The sequence below is a fragment of the Morus notabilis genome, unplaced genomic scaffold (assembly GCF_000414095.1).
Source record: "Morus notabilis unplaced genomic scaffold, ASM41409v2 Scaffold48, whole genome shotgun sequence".
NCBI lineage: Eukaryota > Viridiplantae > Streptophyta > Magnoliopsida > Rosales > Moraceae > Morus > Morus notabilis.
The window spans coordinates 26,578-32,298 of NW_010367947.1; the positions used below are offsets into that span (position 1 = coordinate 26,578).

A 5,721-nucleotide genomic window follows, 5' to 3' on the forward strand; every position below is an offset into this window, starting at 1 on the left:
GTAATTTCCTCTCATTTTTGGGGAAGGAATTCAGATTCAGCACCAAATGGGACACGTGTCGCAACGTGATTGGAAGTGAGGAGGAAACGTGCCACGTGTCGCATGCGTATTGGTTGGCGTGTGCTGGCGCTGTCAGAATGGAGGACCCGCGTTGGACAGATGGCGCACGCGGAGAGGGCAGCAGATCTGCTGCTGTCGTGCGGGACCCATGCGGATTGAAGCTTGGATGCGCGCTAACGGCTGCGTGGAAGGAACGCGCCCTATGAGATGCAGCGTGCTGGTGACGCGCGAGGCGTGAGATGGCGGGAAGAAAAGGGCGCGGATTCCTGCGCTGAGTGGTGGGGCCCACGAGCTGATGTTGGCTCGGCTAAGCTGCTCAGCTTTCTCTCTCTCTGATCGGCTCGGCTAAAAAGCATGGCTCGGCTGATTGAAACTTTGAAAACATGGCTTTCATGGCTTATTTTTGTGTAGCTTTTTACACTGCTTTTTATCTGTAAATAATTAAGTAAAAACTAGACAAATTCCAATTAAAAATATTATGAATAAAAATGGTGAAATTGTTTAATTAAAGCTTAAATATTTTAATATTATATATATCAAAAGGAGTTTTCAGGGTGCATTTTCATGCACTAATCACAACCCCCAACCAGCTTATTGCTAGTCTCTAGCAATCCAAGCGCAAGAGAAATCATGTCACAAAGAAAATCTGAGTCTCAACTAGCTTAGTCACCTTGGTATTTCAAACAAACTGTCAGTGAGAAGTCAAAAGATACTATCAAGATTATTTCAGTCATAACTCCAGAGTCGTGTGTGTGCGCTCCAAACCATAACCTTCTTACCACTGACCATAACACATGCAGCTTTGAAAAATTCACCAAGTAAAAGTCTCAACTTCATTGATCTCATGGGTGTCAGAAATATTTGAGTGTAAAGATTTTCTCTCATGGAGTTGGAAGCAGAACAATCAACGCTCAGTGTGAGGAAGGTCAAATTTAGGACAATCAGTCAAACCAACATTGACCAAAAGATAGGTTAATCAACTACTAGAACATTCCACCATTCTTACCACAACCAACTCTTGAGATTTCATTCGGGTCAAACAGAAATTTACATAAATGATCAAAGAGCCAAAGAAAAAAAATGCATAGGAAAATTACTTCTTTTTTTTTTTATTTTTTTGTTTTTTATTTTTGGCAAGAGACAACCTGAAGTGAATGTAGAAAGGTGTTCTTTTAACAAACAACTATATAGCATCGAATGTGATTAACACCAAACTACAGGATCTGTGAAATGTTGCTCTTGCTCAGTTTTTTTTATTTTTTTATTTTTTTTATAAGAAAAATAAGAAATGAGGCTCTATTACATAAGATCATTCATATCTAACCCAAAATCCATCCTTCAAGCATATGCACCAAGCATACCACTAACCATGTAATGATGTTCTAATAGTGATTTTACCAGCTCAAAAGATCAATGAAAGTTCAAAAGTCGTTTTCTCTACTCTCTTGACTCACTAAACATCAAGCACTTAAACTCGAGAATTTTCTCAGCTGACATGCATTAACATCTATCTTACTACAAGATTTAGCACGTGCAAAAAGAAACTCTGGAAGTCATTTCTTAGCAACCAAGACAGCAAAAATCGACCTAAACTAATCATTTTGAATCATACCAAGACAACTTTGCAAAAATTTTAACACAAATATCAACATGACAAAAATCACTCTTACGCATGAATATGCCTACCACCCCCAACCAAAATCAGACAGTGTCCTCAGTGTCAAAAATTATAGAAATATAGAGAAAGAAGACACCTGGATGATGAGCATTCCACATACGAGCACAACTTGAGCTTCCTGATATGATTCTCCAAAAACACACATAAAAAAAATGTAAAAAGAAACGAAAAAAATAGAAAATGAAAATATGATACAGGAGATGTGAGCAAACTACTCAGGGCTGGTAAACGGGGTCGTCAAGAATGATCTCTTCCACCTGGTTCACCCGCTCTAAGTAATTCTTCCTCAGGCTCTGCTTGTCATGAGCCGCTTTCATTTTTTACCTTGTGTTGTGAAAAATCGTAACGCAAGTATACGCTATCGCAATCAAGTAATATAATAGTGAATAAGAATATCGTCCCACGAGGATTGTTGTTTACTAATTACTGAAATTATATTAACCCTAATTTTATTTGAATACTTGAAAAGAGAGTTTATAAAATTAAGTAAAGTAAAACTAAAACAATTAAATAAATTAAACAATGCTAAGCAATGGATGAAAATTCAATAGATTAAGATTCTAGGGTTTCCGATTTCACCAAATTAATCATGTTCAAATTCTCATAATTCAAGAAAATTAACATTCAATCCTATACTGACAGCAATTTCTCTAAAGCAATTATTATTCTTTCTCAAGCAACAATAATATTAATCCAACAAGCAAAATCTACATCGCTATCAGACTTCTAAACCTGTTGAAAATCATTAAGTGTAAGAAACTCAAAAGAACTGCACAAGTATCATAGATATCTCTATCCTATGAACAACTCATGGTATTTCAATTAAGAGCTTATTCAATTATCACCTCTCAGTCTCAAATCAAATACAAAATCATGTAATAGTTGGCCAAACAATCACAAGCATTAAGAATAAATTGAAATACTCAGCATATATGGATTAAACATCAATTACTTAAAAAGAAGATTGAGAATTCGAACATTCATAATCTGGCTACATCGTAGCCCTAGAAAAAGGAATTAGTTCATCTCTAAACAAAATAAATTCCTAAACAAAGTCTTAATCATTGGAAAGGAAAGAAAAGAACTAGTTTGGAGTTGAATTGAAGCGTCGCTGTCTCCGGATTTAAGCCGTTCTTCTTCTCTGTCCTAATTCTCCTTTTCTTCTCTTGAATACTCTCTCAAAATCCAGCCGTCATTCCACAGTCTAAAAGTCTTATCTAATTGCCCTAGAATCATCTATTTATATGTTTCAGAGCATTAGGGTCAAAACGGGTAAGTTTTCTCACGATTGGCCTTCAAAACGCGTAATTTCTCGTGTTGTAGCGCCGCGGCGCTGAGTTTCTAGCGTTGCGGCGCTGTTATGTAAAATCCCTGGGCGCTGCGGCGCTGTAATGGGCGCCTAAGCGCTGCCCATTCTGCCCCAATGCACTAATTTCGTCAGATTTCAGCGAAATTTGTCCAAAACCTTCCAAATCATAGACTTTCACCTAACCTTTCAACAAAGAACAAAAACACACATAAAAACTAACAAAAATCTCGAAAACCAACTAGATATTAAGTGTAAAATGATACTAAATGAACGAGTAAAACTCACTCATCACCTTGATCCTGGAATTACGCTCTTTTAGCATGTCAATCAATCGTTGTTCTTGCAATGCATCGAGTTTAGACGAGATGATGACTGGGAATGTACCTTCATTTCCCAAGAACGCATGTTTTAAGCCCTCAGGTAGTTGGGCTAGCTTGACTTTTGGACCCTCCTCGGTGGATGATTTTGGTTTTTCTCCTTCTATTGGGAGCTTCTGAAAACATGGTGGCCCAAACTTGGTTCCTCCGTCTTGTGATTCTTTGAAAATGGCACAAATGGTAGCCACGTCACAAGGATTGGAACTCTCAGATTCAGAACTTTAGAGGAAGTTTTCAAGATCTTCAGAGTTGCTTTGCGGCAGAACCTCCTACTCGACAAGTGTGTCGATCATAAATGTTTGGTGACACTCGTCGTCATCACGTGGTTGCTTTTGAATATGAAAAATATTCACCTCAAGGGTCATATTCCCGAAAGATATCTTCATGAGACCATTGCTACAATTGATAAGTGTGTTTGCTGTGGCAAGGAAAGGTCTTCCTAGAATGATGGGAATGGATGACTCCATATTCACCACGGATTGTGTATCCAAGACAAGAAAGTCCACGGGGTAATAAAACTTGTCGACTTGCAACAAAACATCTTCTACTATTCCCCATGGTCTCTTAATAGATCTATCGGTCAGTTGCAGAACCACAGATGTGGGCTTAATCTCTCTAAGACCCAATTGCTAGTAGACCAAATAAGACATGAGGTTCACGCTCGATCCTAGGTCTAGTAACGCTTGGCCGAATTCATGTGTCCCGATCTGGCAAGAAATGGTAGGACAACTTGGATCTTTATACTTCGGCGGTGTTTTCTGCTCAATCACCGCGCTCACTTGTTCCGTCAAGAATGCAGTCTTCTTAACGTGGTGCTTTCTCTTTATGGTGCACAGATCCTTGATAACCTTGGCTAGGCCGGCACTTGCTTGATCACGTGTAGTAAGGGAAGATTGATATTCAATTGTGTCAAGTGCTCCAGGATCTCACTTTGATTTTCCGGCACTTTCCCCGCAGGTTGGAGAGCTTGGGGAAAAGGCACCTTCACCGGAATTTTAGTTGGCACTTCTTTCTCCTGAGCCGATTCTTCATTACTCGAAGTGGTTGTACTTGTCGATGGCGTGTCTAAATTCTTAGCACTTCGAGTAGAGATGGCGTTAACTTCCTTGATATTTTGACCTTCAGAGTTGGAAGTTTGAGCCATGTGTTGTCCTCTCAAATTGGACTGGGCTTGTGATGGAAATCTACCGCGCTCCTGAACGGTTAAAGCTTCTGTCAGCTTTGTGATCTGACTTTTGATTTCCTTGTTCTCTTCCACCAGCTGCGTGAGCATCGAATCAACCCTTTGATTCGTCTTATTTGAGCATCCATAAAAGCTTTTAGGGTATCCTCTAGAGAATTCCCTTTCGGTTGTATGTTATTCTGAGGCGTAAAATATGTCTTTGGTGGTTGAGATTGTTGCTCTGGTCTCCATTGCCCTCCAGATGATTGTGCTTGTTGGCTCGAATCTCGCTAACTAAAATTCGGGTGGTTTTTCCAACCAAGATTATAAGTCTCCGAGAAAGGTGTATATGGTTTTTCGTATACGCCCAAAGCGTTGCACTGCTCCTCGTATACCCCTCTCATTTCACTTAAAGTGTGGCAATCCTGATCTAGATGGCCCATTCCACCACAAACTAAACAAGGCTCATGTGCATCTGTCCTTGCCACCATGTAAGGTCCTTTATTATCTTTACTTTTGAGGGCCTCAATTTGCTTTGTCAAAGCTTCAACTTGGGCCTTAAGACTGTCCTCTTCCCATAATTGATAAACTCTAACTGGTCGGGACCTATTGGTGCTCTCAGTAGCACTCGGCCCAGTCCAAGTATGAGCTTTCTCAGCTAACTCATTCAGGTACTCGATAGCTTCGTCAGGATCCTTTTGGAGAAAACCTCCATTGCACATCATCTCAACAAATTGGCGCTCTCGGATTGTGAGTCCATCGTAGTAATAGCTTACGAGGCGCCAACTTTCATATCCATGGTGGGGACACAGATTTAACAGATCTTTAAAACGCTCTCAAGCTTGATAGAGCGTTTCGTTTTCCTTATGAGCGAAATTTGAGATTTGTCGTTTCAAATTATTAGTCTTATGGTGTGGGAAATACTTGTTGAAGAATGTCGTCGTCATTTCTTCCCACGTACCAATAGACTTGGGCCTAAGAGAATACAGCCAGCTTTTGGCCTTGTCCTTTAGAGAAAAGGGAAAAACTTCAATCTGACGGTGTTTGCGGCCTCAGCACGGCTGTGAAAGGTGGCCACCACCTCTTCAAACTCCCGGATGTGTACATATGGGTTCTCGTTCTCTAACCCGTGAAA

At 40.0% G+C, this 5,721-nt stretch overlaps 1 non-coding gene across 1 annotated transcript; it reads left to right on the forward strand.

The window, feature by feature from the left end:
• The first annotated feature begins 5,378 nt into the window (after window positions 1-5,378).
• On the forward strand, window positions 5,379-5,485 carry LOC112094599. Its single transcript, XR_002903625.1, has one exon. It is a non-coding gene; the product is annotated as a small nucleolar RNA R71 (small nucleolar RNA).
• The last annotated feature ends 236 nt before the right edge of the window (window positions 5,486-5,721 follow it).